General features: G+C 40.4%; 2 protein-coding genes across 2 annotated transcripts in view; one reads left to right on the top strand and one right to left on the bottom strand.

The window, feature by feature from the left end:
* LOC125779325 (uncharacterized) overlaps positions 1-16,108 on the top strand; it is a 326,516-nt gene extending 310,408 nt beyond the window's left edge. Inside the window, exon 2 of the mRNA XM_049460605.1 lies at positions 16,054-16,108. The gene's annotated coding sequence lies outside the window, so the exon portion shown is untranslated. The remainder of the gene's footprint in view (positions 1-16,053) is intronic.
* LOC125779314 (uncharacterized) overlaps positions 4,479-21,593 on the bottom strand; it is a 280,552-nt gene continuing 263,437 nt past the window's right edge. Inside the window, exon 2 of the mRNA XM_049460594.1 lies at positions 4,479-4,595. The gene's annotated coding sequence lies outside the window, so the exon portion shown is untranslated. The remainder of the gene's footprint in view (positions 4,596-21,593) is intronic.

Raw genomic sequence — 21,593 nt, forward strand, 5'->3', positions numbered from 1 at the left:
GGAGTCATCGTGTAAGGTTGTAGTAAGTTGAAAACTTTAAACGCGTTTTCTGGAGAATCGATTTTTTTGACTTATGCCAGTCTTGCAGCAAATGAGCGATATATACATATATTATATACAAGTATAATCATAAAAAATTTGGAATGGATACACTCACTTTAATTTTCCTCAAGGGTTTTGGGAGATGTATGTAAACATATGTAAGTATGCCAGAATCGGCAGGATCGGGTGAGTGTGTGCTTTCTGTTGTCCTACTATTGCTGAGTCGCTCGTCGCTCCTGTTCCGCTGTGTTGGAGTTTCTTTTAGTTTTAGTTTTATTATATGTATATTAATTTAAAATGTTTTTTTAAGTTTCGCACCCGTTTTTATTTTGTTAGTAGAGTTAGAAAATTTTGAATTATTGTGTTGTTTTTGACGTTGGGGGTTTTATATTAGTTTTCACTGTTTAGTTTTTTCCTTTTTTTCTTTTGTTTTCGCACTTGAATACGCTTCACTGCACTTTGATTTGGTTCTTTGGATGTGTGATTGCACTTTAAAAAATTTTTTGTGTTGTTGTATCCCAATGTTTCTTTATTTGTATGTTTTGTACATATGTATGTGTATATATACATATTGTTACGAATTTACTCTTGCTAGTTTACTTTGTTAGGTTCGTATCTCTGGATTGACAAATAAAATCAACACTGTTTAATTTAATTCAACAACTCTTTATTTCACAACTCGTCTACACTATAGCAGTTTACTCTTAGCACTGATTGATTACGTTGGCGCTGCCACGGCTTATATAGCCACGCACTTCTCGCTGATGCCGACGTGTCCTTCTAGAATATCGCGTCTGGAAATTACCAGAACATACGGCTATACGGCGCCAGACTCAGCAAATGTTTAACTAGACAAGCAGACAGTGCGGCGCCAGATGTCTAATGTTTCGACAAGCAGACAGCCGTGGCGCCAGATGTCTACAACAAGACAAATATTATTCCATATACCTACAGCTATTGTTCATAATCAGGGATGCATATAGTAATACAAATACAACTTAATACTACTTTTGTAACACTGCCCTCCACTAAAGCCTAATCGTCCCGATTAGGCACAAATCCTCTTGAACCAAATGGGGCGAGCCTCTCCAAATGTACTACTTTCATTTTACATCGTGCTTTTCCATTTCTTTGTATGCGGTATACCACGTCATTAAGTCGTTTCATCACCATATAGGGTCCTTCCCAGACTGTCTGTAGTTTCGGGGACAAGCCTTTCTTTCGAAGTGGATTGTACAACAGGACCAAATCACCTTCTTCGAAACCTTTTGAATTTGCCGCTTGATCGAACCGGTCCTTCATCTTATTGCTCATCAGATGCGTATGCTGTCTTACCATTAGATGCAATTCATTCATTTCTTCCTTTAAGGCAGAACAATAATCTCCATCATTTCTTACAGCTGTAGGATTCGTTCCAAACTTAAGATCAGCAGGGAGTCGCAGATCAGATCCGAAAATAATCTTTGCTGGCGTGTAACCAGTTGTCTCGTGCTTCGCTGAACGATACGCCAGCAGGAACATCTGGATGCACTTGTCCCAATTCCGTTGATCTTTATCAACGATTTTCCGCAGATGTTCTTCGAGCGTTCGGTTGAATCTCTCCACCATTCCATCTGATTGTGGATGTAACGCTGTTGTCCGTGTCTTGTGGATGCCCAATAATGTACAGACTTCTTGGAAAATGGAAGATTCGAAATTTCTGCCTTGATCTGAGTGTAATTCGACGGGCACTCCGAACCTTGTTATCCAATTTTCTACAAACGCTTCGGCTACTGTCTTCGCTTCCTGGTTTGGTAAGGCATATACTTCTGGCCATTTACTGAAATAGTCCATGACAACCAGTAGATATTTGTTTCCGGCCGTACTGGTTGGGAACGGACCTGCAACATCCATTGCGACTCGTTCAAATGGTGATCCCACGTTGCACTGTTGTAGCCTACCGCGACTTTTGGCTTTAGGACCTTTAGCTGCCATGCACTCTACGCAATTACTTATCCATTCTGCTATGGAATCTCGACAACCGATCCAGTAGAACCGTTGTTTAATCTTCTCTATAGTTTTTGTAATCCCAAGGTGCCCTCCACTAGGTCCATTGTGATATTCTTTCAATACTTTCGGGATCATGGACTTCGGTACTATGATCAGCAGACGAGACTGTTTGCCATCTTCGCTTTCCCAGGTACGATGAAGGTATCCATTAACGAGGTTTATGCTGTTCCATTGGGCCCAATATGCTTTTGCCGTTGGACTCTCGCTACTTATTTGTTCCTTTGGTGGTCGTACCCCATTTTCTTTGGCTATTATCAGCTTTGCAAGATCAGGGTCCTCCAGCTGATTGATTCTGATGCGGTGAGGAGTCCAATCATCTTCAGGTTCTATATTCAGTAATCGCACGTCGATTATACCTTCTTTTCCTTCTGATTTGGAGCAATGTTTACATTCCAGTGGACAAGGGCGACGTGATAATGCATCCGCATTTTTGTGGTGAATCCCCTTTCGATGTTCCGTTTCGAAGTCGTAATTCTGTAATCTTTCGATCCATCGTGCAATTTGGCCTTCCGGATTCTTAAACTGTAATAACCATTTTAATGCTGCATGATCAGTCCTCAGCAAGAATCGTTGTCCATACAAATACTTGTGGAAATGTTTTACACATTCCACCACAGCTAGTAGTTCTTTTCGCGTCACACAGTAGTTTTTCGCTGGTTTCCCGAGCACTCTGCTGTAATACCCAATTACTCTTTCTTGTCCGTCGATGAGCTGAGACAGGACACCTCCAATTCCATAAGCGCTCGCATCTGTATCCAGGATGAATTTCTTTCCAGGTATTGGATAAGCCAACATCGGCGCCGTACAAAGTAGTTCTTTAAGCTGCTCAAACGCTTTTTCTTGTTCCAACTGCCATACAAACGGGCGATTCTTCTTTGTTAAATCATGTAAACTTCTAGCCACGTTAGCAAATCCAGGTACAAAACGGCGGTAATACGTGCATAAGCCAAGGAAGCTGCGGAGTTCATGTATGTTGGTGGGTCGAGGCCAATCTTTGACTGCTTTTATTTTTCCTTCCTCGGTGTGAATCCCCTCAGTTGACACTTTATGTCCGAGATATGTGACCTGCTTCTTCCATAATGAACACTTTTTGGGATTCAAGCGTAATCCGGCTGATGCTATTCGCTGAAAGACTTCCTCTAAATTTTTCAGATGATCATCAAAACTTTTTCCCATGATGATAATGTCATCAAGATACACCAAACATGTCTTCCAGTTGAGTCCTTTTAACACATGTTCCATCAGTCGCTCGAACGTTGCAGGCGCATTACATAACCCAAATGGCATCACAGAGAATTCCCATAACCCGTCGCCCATACTGAAAGCGGTCTTTTCACGGTCACATTCATCAATCTCGACTTGCCAATATCCACTTTGTAGATCTAATGTAGAAAACCATTTCGCTCCAGACAAGGTGTCTAATGTATCGTCGATTCTCGGTAGAGGATAACTGTCTTTCTTTGTGACATCATTCAACTTCCTATAATCTACGCAGAAACGGGTGCTACCATCTTTCTTTTTAACTAAGACGATAGGTGAGCTCCATGGACTTATTGAAGGTTCGATTACACCGTTTTTGTGCATGTCTTCAATAATTTTGTTAGCATCCTCACGTTTTGCTAATGGAACCCTTCGCGGAGCTTGTCGGATTGGTTTAGCGTCTCCAGTATTTATGCGATGTTTGACAATGCCGGTTTTTCCTGTGTTTCCTTCGTTTGCAAATATGGATGCGTATTTTTCTAATAGTTTTTCTGCTTTTAATTTTTCATTTCCATGCAGTTCGTTCAGCAAATTGTTTAGGAGTGTAGGACTTATCTGCTGTGGCTCAATAGTAGGTTTCTGTTGTGACCGTTCGCATCGTGCTATTGCACTTATATTCTGGCACTGTCCAATTACCGCTCCTTTCTTCAGACTTATAGGCGTGTTGAATTCATTCACTACTCTGACCGGAATGGTGGCGTCTTCTCTAGTTTTCACAAGCGTTCTTCCTACCAATATGGGTGTATCTATTTTTGTTGGTTCCACAATCCACAATTCTTCAGTCCCACCTCCTCCATTCACTTTAGCCCATACAATCGCCTCAGATTTTGGTGGAGTGCTCTGATTATCATCAACAATCACCCTCTTACTTTCAACGTTGGTCACATATCCGGTGTTTATAGGCATCTCCATGTTCTGGCAAAACAGCATTTGCTTGTTTAAATCCAAAGTAACCCCGTGATCAATCATGAAATCTACTCCCATTATAATTTCATCCGTGATTTCTGCTACGATGAAGGTGTGATTAACTTCCAGGGTACCAATCCATACTTCGCAAAACACTTTTCCCGCGACAGCTGCTTCCTCTCCGGTGGCCGTTCGAAGCTTGCAACCGACTAATGGTTCAACCGTTCCTCTTACCACATCCGGTCGGATAATTGAATGTGTGGCACCAGTATCCAAAGTAAGCGTTGACAGTCGTCCATTTACGATACCGTTGATAGTAAGATTGTTGTCATGGCGACCTATTTGTGATATCGAGATGGGGGGGCAAATAGTTGTGGGAACCAGCTCACGCCCCTTTGAACTGTTCCGTTTTAGTTTAACGACTTGTGAGATGTGGATGCTCCGTCCTCGTTATCTGTTGGTTGTTTCCGTTTTGATGGGTTTACTTTTATATTGCAATTTCGGGCAAAGTGACCCGCTTTTCCACAGTTGAAACATCTGCCTGTTGTATTTACTCGCGGTGCAGCAATTGTCTTCAGAGTCTTCAATATTTCCTCCATCAGCGCCGGTTGTTCCATTTCAACCCTTTGTACTTTGTGTGCTGGTTTACTTAGTAGGGAAGCTGTTTCCTGTGTGAGGGCGTGCGAAACCGTTTCAGCAAACGTTCTTTTTGGCAATGCATATGTGGCGCGTTTGGTGTCCACATCACGAATTCCATTTATGAAACATTGAATTTTTACCCTCTCAATGTAATCCACAGGTGCATCTGCATTTGCCAAATGAGCCAGTCGTTCTATTTCAGTTGCGAACTCTTGCAATGACTCGTTCATTTTCTGACCCCTATTTTGCAGTTCGATCTGGTATATTTGTTTCCGGTGCTCACTACCATATCGTCTTTCTATCGCACTCATCAATGCCTCATAGTTGTCCCGTTCACAGTCTGGAATGGTCTGAAGGATTTCTGCCGCAGGTCCTTTCAATGATACAAACAAGGACGTTACTTTGTCCGCTGCATTCCAGTTATTGGCCATTGCTGTCTTTTCAAACTGAAGTTTGAAAATTTGAAATGGAATACTTCCATCGAATGTGGGTGCCTTCAATCTTTGATTATTTGTTGATGGTGCAGGGCCATGCAGTTGCAGTTCTCGCACACGATTACTTAATTGAAGAACTTCTGCTTTTAAATTTTCTTCGTCATTTCTTAAAGTGCTTAATTCGTCTTCAAATTTTGAAAATTTCTCTTGCACTTGTTTTTGTAGTTGTGTAGTATTTTCCGTGATCTGTTGTACCAAACGATGTTGTTGTGTAACGCGAGACTCTAACTGTGATGTATTTTCAGCTATTTGCTGTGCCAGACGATTTTCTGTTTGCACTGCATTCTCTGCCATTTGCTTAATAGCCACTAACAGCATGTTCATGTCCACATTTGATGATGTTCGTTGTTCTTCTACTTTTTCTTCTACCTTTGTAGAAGTTTCTGGCCCAACAAATTCGAACTCGTCCACATTAATTCCATCCGCTTCCATTGCTTCACGTAATCGTGCCTGCAGATCCGCCTTTTGCCCGCTTATCGGCAAATTACGCTCCTCCAGTTCCTTTTTTAATTGCTGAATTCTCAATTCTCCGAATTTAACCATCTTGAATTTGGATTATTTGACAATCCCACTTCTGACACCAATTGTTACGAATTTACTCTTGCTAGTTTACTTTGTTAGGTTCGTATCTCCGGATTGACAAATAAAATCAACACTGTTTAATTTAATTCAACAACTCTTTATTTCACAACTCGTCTACACTATAGCAGTTTACTCTTAGCACTGATTGATTACGTTGGCGCTGCCACGGCTTATATAGCCACGCACTTCTCGCTGATGCCGACGTGTCCTTCTAGAATATCGCGTCTGGAAATTACCAGAACATACGGCTATACGGCGCCAGACGCAAGCAGACAGTCGCGGCGCCAGACTCAGCAAATGTTTAACTAGACAAGCAGACAGTGCGGCGCCAGATGTCTAATGTTTCGACAAGCAGACAGCCGTGGCGCCAGATGTCTACAACAAGACAAATGTTATTCCATATACCTACAGCTATTGTTCATAATCAGAGATGCATATAGTAATACAAATACAACTTAATACTACTTTTGTAACAATATGTATATATTTTCTTTATTTTATTTAATTTATTTTATTTTTTTTTTGTTTTTTGTCACTCACATTTGATTTCTGTTTTTTTTTGTGTCACTGCACTTCACCTTTTAATTTATTATACATATGTGTTTACCAATGTGCCTTTCTGTATGGCTCGAAGGACCATGTTAGAAAAGTGCACTCACCTTTTGAGTAGTTTATTTTACTTCACCAAAAAATTAAAAAAAGCGCACTTAATAATGGAAAAAGGTTTCATGGCTTTATTTAAGCGAGTTACATTAAAAAGGAAAATGCGTTCTTAATAAGTAACTATATTAACGCGGTTGGATTCGCAAACGGGATGGCGGCGGATAGAGTTGACCGATCGCTAATAATGTCGTAGAACGAACTGAACTGCATTGGTTAATCGGACCTTCTTTATCCCCGTTGGTGCTGAATAGGATGGTGTGACTTGATGTACATGTGTATAGGTGTGGGTGTCGGTGTATGCTGCTCTCGTGTAGAATGTGGGTTGTAAGTGTGGTGTGGTGTGGTGAAGTTTTGCGTGTTAGTGAAGTAAGTTTGAGTCGATGATGTGATAATGGTGATAATGTGGTGTGTGTGTTCAGGTCGGGGGAGGATGCTCATTTGTACAGCCAGTGTAGACAGCGACCAGTAGCCTGGGTTTTTCCCTTGGGAGATTGATTACATATTAAAACCTTTTGAGGTTGTAACCATTCATTAGCAGTTTTGTATGGCGAATGCCTGGGAGTTGTTGCCAATGCCTCTCCCTACCCACTGCTTCATCAGCTTCTGAGCAGGAGTAGCTCCTTTATGGTGTGGGGATTAACCGCTATGAAAGGATGATATGGATACTGCAGAGCGGGCAAGCTCTTCAGCCAGTTCATTCCCGGCTATACCTTTGTGACTTGACACCCAAATAAGGTGCACGTAGTTACAGTCTGATAGACTATTCAGTCGTTCTATACACTTCTGCATCGCTTTGAGAGTCGCTTGGCTATCGCTTAGCATGGCTATACGTTCATTGCGATAGTTGCTTTGGATGTTTAACTCTTCTCTACGTGAGAGAAGAGCCAGTGGTATGACGCCGCTTAGCTCTTCCATACGTTGGGAAGAGATTACCTTACCTTTGCCAGACCCCTCTGCTGTCATTGGGAGCAGAGTGTGTTTGGCGACTTGACCAATTACTAGGTGTAGAGAGGTGAGTTCCAGCAAGACTTCAAGTGCCACTGTCTGACATGTGCGCATAGGTCCCTACATGCAGACACAGACGAGTCTTTGCAGCTCCGATATTTGAAGTCAGTCCGAGACCCAGATATTTTACCATATTGGTCTCTCTGCCCCCGAGTGCTAGGTTCCTGATGCCAGGCAGAGACCTGCGCCTCGTAAACGGGACGATGGTCGTCTTCAAGGGGTTGATATTTAGTCCAACGCCACTGCACCAACCCTTGGGCAGGCCCAGTCCCCTTTGTACGATATCGCAGGGAGTACCCTCAAATTTTCCTCTGGCTATGATAACAATGTTGTCCGCATATTTTTGACAGCGGATTCCATTGTTAGTTAGCAACACAAGTAGTTCGCCCACGACGAGGCTCCAAAGCAGGGGGAATAGTACTCCTCCCTGTGGGCAGCCCCTTGCACTGTCTGGTATCTCCTATTGTGGTCTCAGCTATTCTGGCACCAGGCTATATCTCATCGGCTGAACAAGATAAGGGAGTAGAACTTGCTCTCTTTGTTGCAGAAGAAGGAATTGAATTTAGCGAACGAGGCCGTAGCCGACCTGACTGAGTCCGCAGTAAACAGTTTCCTGGCGACTACCCAATGTAGGCGAGATCGCTTATGCCCTGCGACAGGTAGACATTGGTCTTCCTCAACTGTCTCCAAGAAATGCGCTCGGTAGAGTGCCGTAGCTCTCTCCTCCACACTGGTCGTATAAGTACTATCATATTTTATAATGGTCTGACGACACCATCTTCTGTGAGACCATACCCGACATGAGTTCGTTACTCAGGGTGATGTCCAGCACTTCCCTCCTGTTACGTGTAACGAATGTAGGTTCGCACCCTACATTTTCAATACTTAGATTACACTAGCCGACAATGGATTTTGCTCTGAAATAAAAATTATATATTTTGGTTCCTGTTAGTATGTATATCATTAGAAAAATAATAAAAAAAAACCTTAGGTCCAATTACGATAATATTATTGAAGTTATACTTCTTATACGAGTTCGGAAAAGGTTGCGATAGATTCAGGTTGCGCAACCTTGCTCAATATGAATATACTCAACCTTGTTCGAGTAGCAAGCGAAGCGGTGACAATCGGCGATCGTTTGTTCGTTTCTTTCGGCACAGCTCGGCTTTTCTACCAAATTTGTCATTTCCATATATGGGCTTATGAAAAAATGTTTTGTACCTATTCACCTGATCAGTGGAGACTATTTATTGATTCATCGAAAATAAGTTTGAAGGCGGTTTTGTTACATAATGGTAACGAACTTCCATTTGTACCTCTAGCGTATGGAGTACATATCAAAGAAACCTATGAAAATATCAAAAATCTACTACAAAAAATACAGTATGCTAAACTTTCTTGGAAAATTTGTTCTGATTTAAAAGTAGTTGGGATGTTACTAGGTATGCAAGCTAGTTACACAAAATTTTGCTGTTTTATGTGCGAATGAGATAGCAGAGCTCGAAGCAAACACTATATCCAAAAAGAGTGGCCAAAAAGAACAGACTATGTACCTAATCAGAAAAGTGTGTCGAATCTTCGTCTTGTTGAACCCGAGAATATTTTATTGCCACCCCTTCATATAAAATTAAGCTTAATGAAAAAATTTGTAAAAGCAATGGATAAAACGGGAGAAGGTTTTCAATACCTTAAAAGTATATTTCCGAGTCTTAGCGATGCGAAATTAAAAGAAGGGATTTTTGTGGGGCCAGACATACGACGAGTTATGAAGGATCAAAACTTTGTCTCTAAACTAAATGCGCTAGAAAAAAAGCATGGCTTTCATTTGTTGAGGTTGTAAAAATTTTTTTGGGTAACACCAAATCACCCGATTATGAAGAACTCATATCAGGCCTATTGACGGATTTTCAGGCTTTAGGGTGTAACATGTCCCTGAAAATACATTTCCTACATTCGCACTTGGATTTCTTTCCTCCCAATTTAGGTGCAGTCAGTGATGAACATGGGGAGAGATTTCACCAAGACATATTGAGTATGGAGAAAAGGTATCAAGGCAAATGGACTCCTAGCATGCTGGCAGACTATTGCTGGATATGTTTACGTGATAATCCTGACTACCAATACAGCAGAAGTTCAAAAAAGTACAAGAAAATATAAATTGAGGGATAAAAATTTGTAATATTCAATATATTTTTTTGCAAAAACTTTACTTTTATTTTTCTCTTAACCTGGACCTAGCAATTTTTTTTTAAATTTAAATTATATGTGTACCTTATCAAAGCAACATAAAAAACAAGTTTGGTTTCAGAGCAGAAAAAAAATGTCAAAATTGTCGGCTAGTGTTATTACTAATAATAAATTCAAGGAGAGACTCACTTTGTGCATTGCAGTTTGTACTCCCCCACTGTTGTAATTCACTAGGCTCTGCACAGCCTCAGGGGGCGCAGTATGCGTGTTTCCTGAAAAATAGGCCGCTGTCAGAACGAAGCCCGCACGTTCGTTGTCCCTGGTGTGCACAGCGACCAGATCCTGTGTTAGGAATTCTGTAATACAAAAGTAATCAATATTTCTCCAAACTACTATACAAGCTCAGAGTCTTTCACTGGAGGGATCCCAGATTACCTTGTTGCAGTAAAAGTCGAGGCCCCTGACCTCTCCTCTGTGGACCCATGGCTCCTGTATTAACATGCCCAGGTTATCTGTCGAGAACCTGCTCGCGATTACAGCGGATGCTGACGCAGCGTGATGCAGCGTGATGCAGGTTTACCTGGGCAATCTCTATACTTGCGAGCAATATAGGATCGGTTCAATGAGAAAGAGGCCCCCATCTACCCCGTTCCACGCATTTCCATTTAGGTCCTCAAGTCCCTATAGAAGCTCTTGCTAAGAGGATAGCAGCCCCTCTTCAACGTTCGACTCCATCGCTGGGACTTCCACTGTGGTCTCCGCAGTTGCAACCTGCTGGGCCGAAATGGTGCTAAGGCGAATGACCTCCTCGTCTACCTGCATCTTCTCGTCTTTCTTTTCGGTAGCCCTCGGCTTGTAGGGCCTCATGACTACCGTGCTGAACCGATAGCTCAGACGGAAGCTCTCCTTCCGGATGAATTTGTAGGACTCGTCGTCCACACAACAGTTCACCCGCACATCTCGGGAGAAGTACCGTCATATAGTGCATGATCGGAATGTCCTCCCCCCTCATCACGCATAGGATGGGACCTTCCCACCTCACTAGCTTGGGAGCGATCTTTCGTAGCCAGTTAGCGCTTTCCTCAGTCTTGCAATCGACCTGCATAAACCCGCCCTTGAAGTACACCCCATGAAAGGCTACCGGGTTCTTACATCCCCTGTAACATCTCTTCCATGAGAAGATGTTGCAGAGATGTGAGCTTATCTGCCCCCGCCGGGTAGTTCAGAGGCAGCAAAGCCATTCGTATACCTTTAAGGCAACCGCATGTCTGCGCTGTCCCTCAGCTGCCTGAGGAGGACTAGGTGCGAAGAGTTGGCCTCCAGCAACCTGGGCATATTTACCTCGCTGCGTCATAGAGTCCGATAGCTCCTGTTGCGTGATATGGCTGCTTTCCTCCCTCCTGGAGGTGTCTTAGGTACCATTTCGGGCTTTCACCACTTATTCCTTTTCTGCGACGGTCATCATGACCACCCGGACGACCTGACTTACCTTGCGCCTCCTGCTACGCAAGTGCGTTGCGACTCTCTTGAGTCTGAGCAGCTGATCCTGCTTAGGGGAGTTGCGTAGGTGTTCGCTGCATTATTTGCGTGTGCAGTGGATGCAGCACCGCTGCATGAGGGCATGTCATCATCAGCCTCCTGGCATGCACCTAAAACAGTGCTCGCTCCTCAGGCGATAGGGCATCCAGGAAACTAAACTTGCGTTTTTTGCCTGCAACAATGCCACTGTTGTTTTCATTTTTGTTACCGTTGTCCTTAGATCTTTACTTAGTTACGGTTATGTTTTTAGTTATTGTGTCGTTGTCCATCTGTTTCGCGCGTAAGTTAAGGGGAAGTAAAGGTCCACCCCGCCAGAGCCTCATGACGTGGTAAAGCCATCGTTACTTCCCATTTCGGCCCGGTGTTGGGAAGGCTATGTTAAAAATACAGCTGAATTTTCCTTCTGGTTGCAAATCAACCAATGGGCATGGGTGTCGCATAACATCCTGGATTAGAAGGTGGTAGCTCTTGGTTGCCGTACGCATGCGGCGCCCGACATCCTGCCTGAGCAGTGCTAATCAACACCACTCACACCTGTTTGGGGGTCACAACTATGCCTTGCGACTTAAGACCTTACACCAATGCAAGGTGCTTACCATTCGCAGAGGTACGCATGTATTGGTATAAATTTAAAACAGTAACAATATTATTTTTTTATTTAACTTTTTGCTCTTCCTACTACTGTCAGCTCTTTGTAAATTTCTGTAATACGCACACACATCCACAAAACATCGCTATCCCTTGCCATCTAAGCTAAAACAACGCGGCGATGAAGACCATAGCTTTTCGTCGTAGTGGATCATCAATGTGAATTTTAAATGTCTGCAATTTAGAATTTTTTATGTTACATTTCTTCATTTGCAATTACTTACCGCTAATTTATCCACACGCGCATGATATGCTTCTACAAATCCTGTCGTACATCGATATCGGCCGTTTGTATGATGTTAACCCCTAACCCAGAGATGTCTTGTCCTTCAACGTTTATTAAATGCGGTTGGAATAGCGTCTCAAAACCGTTATCAAACAACCATCGGGTAACTGTAGCCAAGAAAAAAAATTATATTCGTAAAATTCCTTAGTTGAAAACAATTGGTGACAAGCACAGTTGTTTCCAACGCTACTCACTGTTCCATCTCGATATCATAGGTGATAGCAAAGTTTCATGCACAGTTTTATAAGCAGCGGTTTCATCAAACCTATAACCCCCAAGCAACTGCTACTGTAAAATCGTAATTAAGCTTCTTTATTATTATACTAATGTATGTATGTACTAAACGCCATTAACCTTGAACAGATATCGTGTGATATCACGGCCAGCAATGTCCAGTCGTTTTAAGGAAACTTACATCATCCACCATAAGGTCCTGTAAAAGTTTTCTTATGCGACACCAATAATAGAGGTATTTAGTAAACGAACCATAAAAGATAAAATTACATTTTATAGAACGGATAACAAGTTAATCAGAACAGATGTCCGAACAAAATCAATTTCTTGTATAGAAAACTTTTTTATCTTACAAATTTAGTACGCAGTATATACGCAGGAAACGGTGTAATCTCCAAATAAATTATTATTGTGCACATTTATGAGTGCTTACAAGTAGTGCATACTTGTTGAAACAAAAATATTTGCCACAAATTTCCCTGCTTCTGTTGGTTCAACGTGGTTGTGCTATCTGTTACCTCCGTCTTGCAGAATTTCAAATTTGGAAGTAATCCACGAGCTTCTTGTTACAACGTTTTTATTCATAAACACAATTTTACTGCATTGAACAGTTTATAATTAATGTGTAGTTTAGCCACAGCAAATCGTGGGCGAAGTCCTCTAGTTTATTAAATAAAACAACATGTGCTCCGTTACACGTCTTTCTTTATTGAAAATCAACTTCTTCTTCTTCTTAATTGGCGTAGACACCGCTTACGCGATTATAGCCGAGTTAACAACCGCGCGAGTTACGTAGCCTAACATAACAGTCTGGCAACTATCCCTCTCATTACGATACATAATACATATGTTCGATATTCAGCTTTATAAGCATATTGTAAGCATTAGTCATTACGATACATAATACATATGTACGATATTAAGGTCTCTTGTAAGCTTTATAAGCATATTGTAAGCAGTCTTAAGATTCATTCTCACAAATAAACGTCGTGTACATTAGGGTGGGTCGATTCCGGAATTTTTTCGATTCGGTATTTCTAATAGTGCGGAAAAGTTGCCTTAGTACTTCCTGATTCCAATGTAACTTTTTGTTTTGAGATCGGATTGCATCTTCAACCCGAACCTCGGCCTTGAAATTTCGGAAATTCGCCTAAAATCGTGAAATTGTCTACCTAGCACCTGAAATACGCATCTCATGGCAAAATGTATAAAACAAAAGTTATTTGTCACGTCATTTGCTACCGAAATGGTATATGTGATCATGGCCGTAGGACGAACCGTTCCCGAGATACGAGCGAAAAGGCGGCGCGCCACAGCGCAAGGTCAAAATTGTTGCAGCTCTCAGCTAACCTGTATTGGTCACCCAGAACCCACCGCGTGGAGGTAGCTGCTCTTCGGGTTCCTCCCAAGCCCAACCCAACCAACCAACCATATGTCAGGCTTGTTTTAGTCTGAATCTGTGTCAAATTTATTGATAAAATCAGATTTTGTACTAAACTTTGGCACTTGTTGCCTAGATTTCAGTGTAGAGCGTATGAAAAGATCACGAGATTGGGGGCCAATAACTTTAGAAGATACCTCTGTCACCAGTTTGACGATTCTCTCGACTGCCACGGTGTGAGTGGGGAATTCACTAAATTTCCATACCTCTGCAGTGTCTCCCGACAGCCCTTTTATGAGTTCTTCGTTAGAAACTGAACAAAGAACTGGTGGAACAGTCAAGGTAATAGTCTTCCAGTTAATCATATCGTAATAAGTATTAGCTTTGAAATTCAGCTTTGGCACTTTATTACATCTAACTCTTCCATTTATGGTGTCAGACTCTGCTTCTCTGGCTGCCAAAAGACGGTCAAGGGCCAACTTTCTGACTTCTATCCGTTCGTCAGTCATCATACTAAGGGGAATGTTTTCTGGAAGAGCAAAGAAAGCATTCTGTTGAATGGATGAATCGACAACCTTGCGCAGTTTAGCAGATAAGTATCTCGACCTTTGAATTGCAGCATAGAGATGGCGCGAGCCATCTTTGATTGACCTGTTGAATATTATTGAGAACCACAAAGGTGAGTAAACTGTAAGTATGTACTTGACCAAAATCTTTATTTCCTTTGTTGGTTTGTCAGTAGAAATGTATAATCTCAGAATTCTATTTGCACAGGTGAGCCAGCGAGATTTGCACATGCTAAATCTGAGGAACATTGACCGGAAATAACAGCTTCTGATATTTTATAGAGATAAGCTTGGTCTGTGCTAAGTTGGGTCGGATTAATAACCTCAGAAGGTAATTGGCAGGACGGAAAACTTTCAAATTTGACAACATGCAACTTCTCACAATAAGGAAGCAGTTTACCTATGTCGCCAGAGAATGTATTTGGACTCTTTGAGACACCATCTATGTGTTCGAAAAGAGCACGGAATGGAAGTTCGTTGAAATGTAGAAGACAAACAACCCACTGTAATGGCCTACCTATTCTTTCTTCTAGTTTCCGAATGATTCCACCTTTCCAACCTGTGTTCGTGTTGGTGCCATCAGCACCGACAACTTCTAGATGTTCCACATCAACTGAATTGTCTTGTAAATGTTGCCATATTTGCTTGCGTCTCATCCTCAGCTGACCCGGAAGGAGAAGTGACGTGGCCAGGTTCCGCTATAAGAGAAATATGTTCCTCTTTGACAGTGTCGCGGTAGTACTTTTCACCTTCGCTGACTTGTGTAAGTGTATTGTCTTTGCGGCCGTCAAAATACAGCCCATATACGGAGTCAATACTTTCGGTGTTCTGGAGCTTAACACCAACACTTTTTTTTGGCCGACTAATCTTGCATTTGTCAGTGACAAAGTCGTCTCTTTTAGAGCTCAAACCTATTGGGTTCCTTAAAAACATTTTTTTAAGAGTCAGAAATTTCTTATGGTATGTGGTGAGCATTTGTACAACTCTGGTGCGTGAGACTATCGGAATAGATGACTTTTTGAAAGTATTTTCAACCTTTTTTGCAACTATTTCTGTAACCTCTTTACTCCTAGGTTCATAGTTGTCGCCTCGGAGTCGCCCTATACCAAATCTTTCAAACTGATAACACAAAAGAACATCCTGGTAAGTAGGTAACTGGGACTCAGAGAGATTGTACGGATATATGCCAAACACAGGACATTTCTGTCTAAATTTAAATTTAGATACAGACATTTTGAGTTCTGTGTTTTGTTGAGAGAATATAAGTGATAGCACCTGGCGAAATCAACGACAAGAGTGAAGGAACTCGATGAAAAAATATTTATGTGGAGACCTATCCGAACGTGTCCTTTGGCGTAGGTGAATGAATGTGAGTGATAGCAATCGGCGAAATCAACGTCAAGAAGTGTGGCCGCAAGCCGATTTTCACCTTGCGCTGTGGCGCGCCGCCTTTTCGCTCGTATCTCGGGAACGGTTCGTCCTACGGCCATGATCACTTACACCATTTCGGTAGCAAATGACGTGACAAATAACTTTTGTTTTATACATTTTGCCATGAGATGCGTATTTCAGGTGCTAAGTAGACAATTTCACGATTTTAGGCGAATTTCCGAAATTTCAAGGCCGAGGTTCGGGTTGAAGATGCAATACGATCTCAAAACAAAAAGTTGCATTGGAATCAGGAAGTACTAAAGCAACTTTTCCGCACTATTAGAAATACCGAATCGAAAAAAGTCCGGAATCGACCCACCCTAGTGTACATTTAATACACGAACATAACTGGCGCAGTCGGAAAAAGGAATCTACTTACCCAAAAAGTCATTGTGAAAGATGCACACAGAGTTCACGAATTCCGCGGAGACGACATATATGCTCTCTCTTCATTTTTACGAGAAGTGGGGGGGGGTGGGGGGGGGGGGAGGTGCGCGACCTGCTTTCTCTATTCCTTTTGTTCTAATTAGATTGCAGTAAGTCATCGCGTTTGGGTGCATGTGCGTGTATGTGTTAACGTGTGGTTTTCTCTCGCGTGATGAGGTGAATAAATTGATGTAGATGTGATGCGACGTCGCTACTCATTTAGCCAATAATAGTGCAAAAAGTGTATATTTAATGAATATTTAAAGTACGACTTTTTTATAACTATCATAAATATTCAATTATAAATCGTTACTTTAAAATAATTTATTTAATTAATTAACGGCAATGGCAATAAATTGACAGTTACGCTCTGAACAACTAGAGCGGGACAGACGGCAAGCGACATTTGTCACATATTAAAATACACTTAAGGACACAGTTATTGAGGCAGCTGCACGACTACATAACTGTGTCCTTAAGAACGTGTGTATTTAATTATTTGACAGCTGTCGCTTGCAGTCTGTCGCGCTCTACTTGTTCAGCACATCACATTTAAAGACACACGGAAATTCAATTTAATTATCCAAAATTACTACTTTCATTGCACATTCGAAACACTGATTTCATAGCAATTTTTCACAAATTCACAAACACTTTTTGCACTATTTAATGTTTTTCACTCACCGTTCGAGGTCCGTTCCACTGTTTGGAAAACTAAATGTTATTCCTCCCTCGTTGCAGCCAACAATACACTTTCTCCAACTGCTGGTTGTTTTCGGCATTTTATCTGCAAAAAAATTTACAAAATATTAAATAAATGCAAGTTTATTTAATAAAAGTTAAAATATACTCACATCTTTCAACTTACGTGCTGTTGCGCCTTCCCTATTCTTTGAATTAATGGCCGTTACAAATGGAGACAAAAAAATGAAAAACGTCTCCATTCGAATAATCATTTGGCGGGATTTTAGTCTGGTCGTCCCTCTTTTCCAATTGCTAAACGTCAAAACCTCGCCAATCCAGTCAACTGTCAAAGTTTAGGTGGTTTTGACGTTTAGCAATTGTTCTCTCACTTCCAGTGAGAGAGGAGTTGGACATCTCATTATCTCTGTCATGTGGTGAATGCGTCTTGAAAACAAAATACGGCGAACTTATTGCTATTTTAATACAGCTCATGTCATTTCATTTGCTTATTCTGCTCGCCGACATACAATGTTATACATTTTCGCACACAAACGTACATTTGTATGTATGTCAGTTGCTTTTGCTCGCCGGCATAACTTGTGCCAGTTGCTGTGATCGTTGGTGTAATTTTTTTTTCCGATTTGTATTGCTCACCGGCACATTTTGTGCGAGTTGCTTTTGTTTTTCAATTATTTATTGTCGCTGCAATAAAAATTGTCTCAGTGAGCTCGCCAACTTACAATTATGTATGTCAGTTGTTTCGGTCTCTGACCGTTGGTTTATTACACCAATTTTCGTGCTCTTCGTGCTCGCCAGCATACATGCAGGGATAATGGGATGCCCAACTTATTCCAGTGTGAGAGCGCAGAAAAATAAGCGTTTTTTATAACATTTTCCATTATGGCCAGATCAAACAAAATAAGAATTTTTGGGTATTTTAAACTAAAACACCCAACAATTATTACGATTGCAAATTGTTATATGTTGGACTTTTAATATATGGCGAAACTACTTAAATCCTCTTTTATGATTTTATGTTATATTAAAACAACTAACTTTTGACCTTTCAATACTTAATAAGGTGAATTGAGCCTGTTAGTTCTCAATTAATAAATGTTTTTAATCTTTTGTAGTTGAAAATTAATTCGATTATGCATCAAATTAAAAAACGTTTCATGAAATATATTTAAATTTCACATTTTCTTTGATTTTCATTGTTTTAAATTTTTATTAGCGATCTTGTACGACGGCAACAAATTCCTCTGTTCACATATATTTTTGGTATAATTTCAATCTGGCCGTTCCAGTCATTCCAATTGCAAAACGTCAAGACCTACCCAATCCAGTCAACTGTCAAAGTTCGGTAGGTGAGCGGCTCTCACATTTCCAGTGACAGGAGAGTTGGGGATCTCTTTATCTCTGATACATGGGTAAACTGATACGAAACTCTTTGATTCGAGAGAGCGCTGTCAAAGTCCACATTTTTTATAACATTTGCCAATGATGCCACTATGGAAGAAATGTGTTAGGGAATTTTTAGTAAATGTTTTGGGAGTTTGTAATTACATTTCGCAAGTATGATATATTTTTTATCATGCAATAAATTGCATCTAAAACAATATCAAAATAGGCACAATTTATGAAAAAATATTTCTAAATTTCTCTAAATAACTATATTTTTCTACTAATTAAAATTATTTACGAACCTGGATCCATCCTTCCCCTTGTTGGAGAAATTGAAAAACCGTCGCGCTCCTACGCATCCAGCCACACACTTATTTTTAGTTCTCTGCATTTTCCTATAATACGTTAGGAAAACATACATATACATATACATGTACTAGAGGACCCGCCCAAGTTTTACTGTGGCTGTTACATAGGTAATACTACTAATACCAACCAAATGATTTCTATTAGTTAGATTATAAATATTATTTAAGGAATAATCGCATTTTTGGTGAAGCAACTTGTGTTAGTTTACAAAAAAATGAATCATAAGGAATTTCGTGCGTTAAGAAAGAATTGGTTTTTGGGGTAAAAATACTATTGAATTTGGGCTGTGCATCAGTGAAATCAATCGAGTTCAATCGATTGTCAGCCTAGTGGACTGCATATTAAGAAACGGTTCTCAAGAGTGAAAAGGCAAAAAAATCGGCTGGCAAGGTTATGGCATCAGTCTTTTGGGATGCCCGTGGTATATTATTCATCGAATGATAAATGAGCCAGTTTAAATTCATTGTATTGTGTGTTTGATTGCAGTTCTATTCTACCATTCCTAATATTTAGCAATTTTAATATTTTTCAGGAAGGATCAGTTTGAAATTTTACGCATATATGTAGGTCCCGTTTAAATATTGCATTGCTCTGTGCAATGCCTCGAAAAGACTTCTGTATATCTCAAATTTTAATAGATCTTTTTATCAATACTTCAGTTACGCCACTATCTTTTTATGCCAGACCTTTTGCAATTGTACATAAATTGCCTGTCAAGGTACCCCCTCCAATAGTTAGCAGGTATGAAAAAAATATTATAGCTACCCATAGATGTATTGAATGACCCAATTTATTACTTAAGAACGAACAACTCTGTCCACAATATGAAAACTTGATCTACAATCTACATCTGGTCGCCTTTTACTTTGGCAACGTTTTGTTTAATGCACGTTTACGCCAATTTAAGGTTTGAATATTGAATACTGCGATGGTAGCACCATCCATCGGTCAAACATTTAAAATTAGCACTTAATTACAAATGAAAAACTAATTTAAAAAGACATTTTCCAGTGGACCAAATTGTAAATCTAAACCATTCTCGAATCTCCTTGAACATACACACAAAATTTCATCAAAATCGGTCCATCCGTTTAGGAGCAGTTCAAATGCAAACACACGGTCAGAAGATTTATATATATAAAGATTTACGATGGCTTTAATAATACACTTACCAACTTTATTTTTAGTAAAAACACTTATACACCGTATTTTTAATAAAAAAAACCTAAACACTATATTTTCACAACACAATTACTTATGTACTCCACAATGAAAAATAACGAACTGATTTTGTCAGTTATTTTTAACGGGATTTTGTCTGGCAGTTCATTGTTTTGCTTGTCACCTGATTCATATCCCATGAACTTTCAGTATTGCCATACCAAACCGTGAGATCATGGGCTCTCTCATAAAGCGAAGAGAGAAGTTTCGGATCAATTTATCCATGCCGGCATATATAAAATATGCCAGTTGCTATTCCTTGCCACTTGTGCTTTTGTTTTTTTTTTTTTTAACATTTAGCCCGCCGACGTACACTTATGAACACCGCTTTTTTTATTACATATACATACATATGTACGTCAGTTGCTTCGGGCTTCGGCATATTTTATGCCAGCTTTTTTTTGTTTTCTTTTAAATTTTCACAAATTTACCTCGTCGCCCCTTTAACAACTCACCTTTACCACCAGTAATAAGACAAAACAGTATTTATTTTGATTTAGACTTTATTTCATCCGACTTCACTTTCATAGAACATTTTACTTAACCGAACCAAAACAGACCTCCGCAACCGCGCCATCTCCATTCCTCTCCGAATCTCCAGGTGCTGCCAGATATCTCGCGCTGCCAGATCTCTACAATATGCATCGGATGCGGATGATTATTATTTTTTGGCTGTCTACACGCTGCCGCAAAATGTCCGTTTTTCCACAATTGTAACACTTAAACTTTTTTCTGTTCTTACTGTTCTTGTTATTGGTACTGTTTTTTGTACAGTTTTTAACGTTTCCTTTGTTCTGGAAATTTCCACGCGCGTCTGACTTAGCATGCGTAAGCGTTTCTGTGTTTGTTTCACACTTTTGCACACATGTATATTGTCACGCACCTTCTTCTTATAATTTCACTTTGAAAACGTTCAATGATGGCAATAAATCTCTAGTCTCCATAGCAACAACAAAGTTTTCAAATGCTACTGGTAGACTTGATAGTAAGATTATCACCAACATTTCTTCCGGAAAGTTAACATCTATTTCAGCGAGACTTTCTTTTATGCAATAAAATTCATTTAAGTCGTCTGCCACAGTGCTACCCTCTGACATATTCAAATATAAAAGATTTTTAAACAACAAAATTTTTCGCGTAGGCCCTTTTGACTGATGGATTTCACGGAGCTTATCCCATGCAGCCTTTGCTAAAGTTAAATATCTAACATAATTAAACTGCGACGGTTTAATACACAATAATATTGAACTGCATATTGCAATTTTTTCTGCATTTGTGTTCGTTTTGACCTCTCGGCCACACACCACTCCCCACATATCAGAGTGCACCAGCACGCTTTGCATTTGCACGGACCATGACGCGTAATTGGCGTCATCAAATTTTTCGCCGTCACACAGCAAAAGTGTTTTCTTCGTTCTTATAACCACTTATAACCACTTTCTGCCGACACACAGCGAAAATGGCAAAATTAAATTCTTAAAACCACAGCGACACACAGGGCTGTTTTCTTTTTTCAATTTGCCGACACACAGCAATAATGAAAATATAAAGTTAAAAAAAAACACTAGCCGACACAC

Source organism: Bactrocera dorsalis, chromosome 6 (assembly GCF_023373825.1).
Source record: "Bactrocera dorsalis isolate Fly_Bdor chromosome 6, ASM2337382v1, whole genome shotgun sequence".
NCBI classification, from domain to species: domain Eukaryota; kingdom Metazoa; phylum Arthropoda; class Insecta; order Diptera; family Tephritidae; genus Bactrocera; species Bactrocera dorsalis.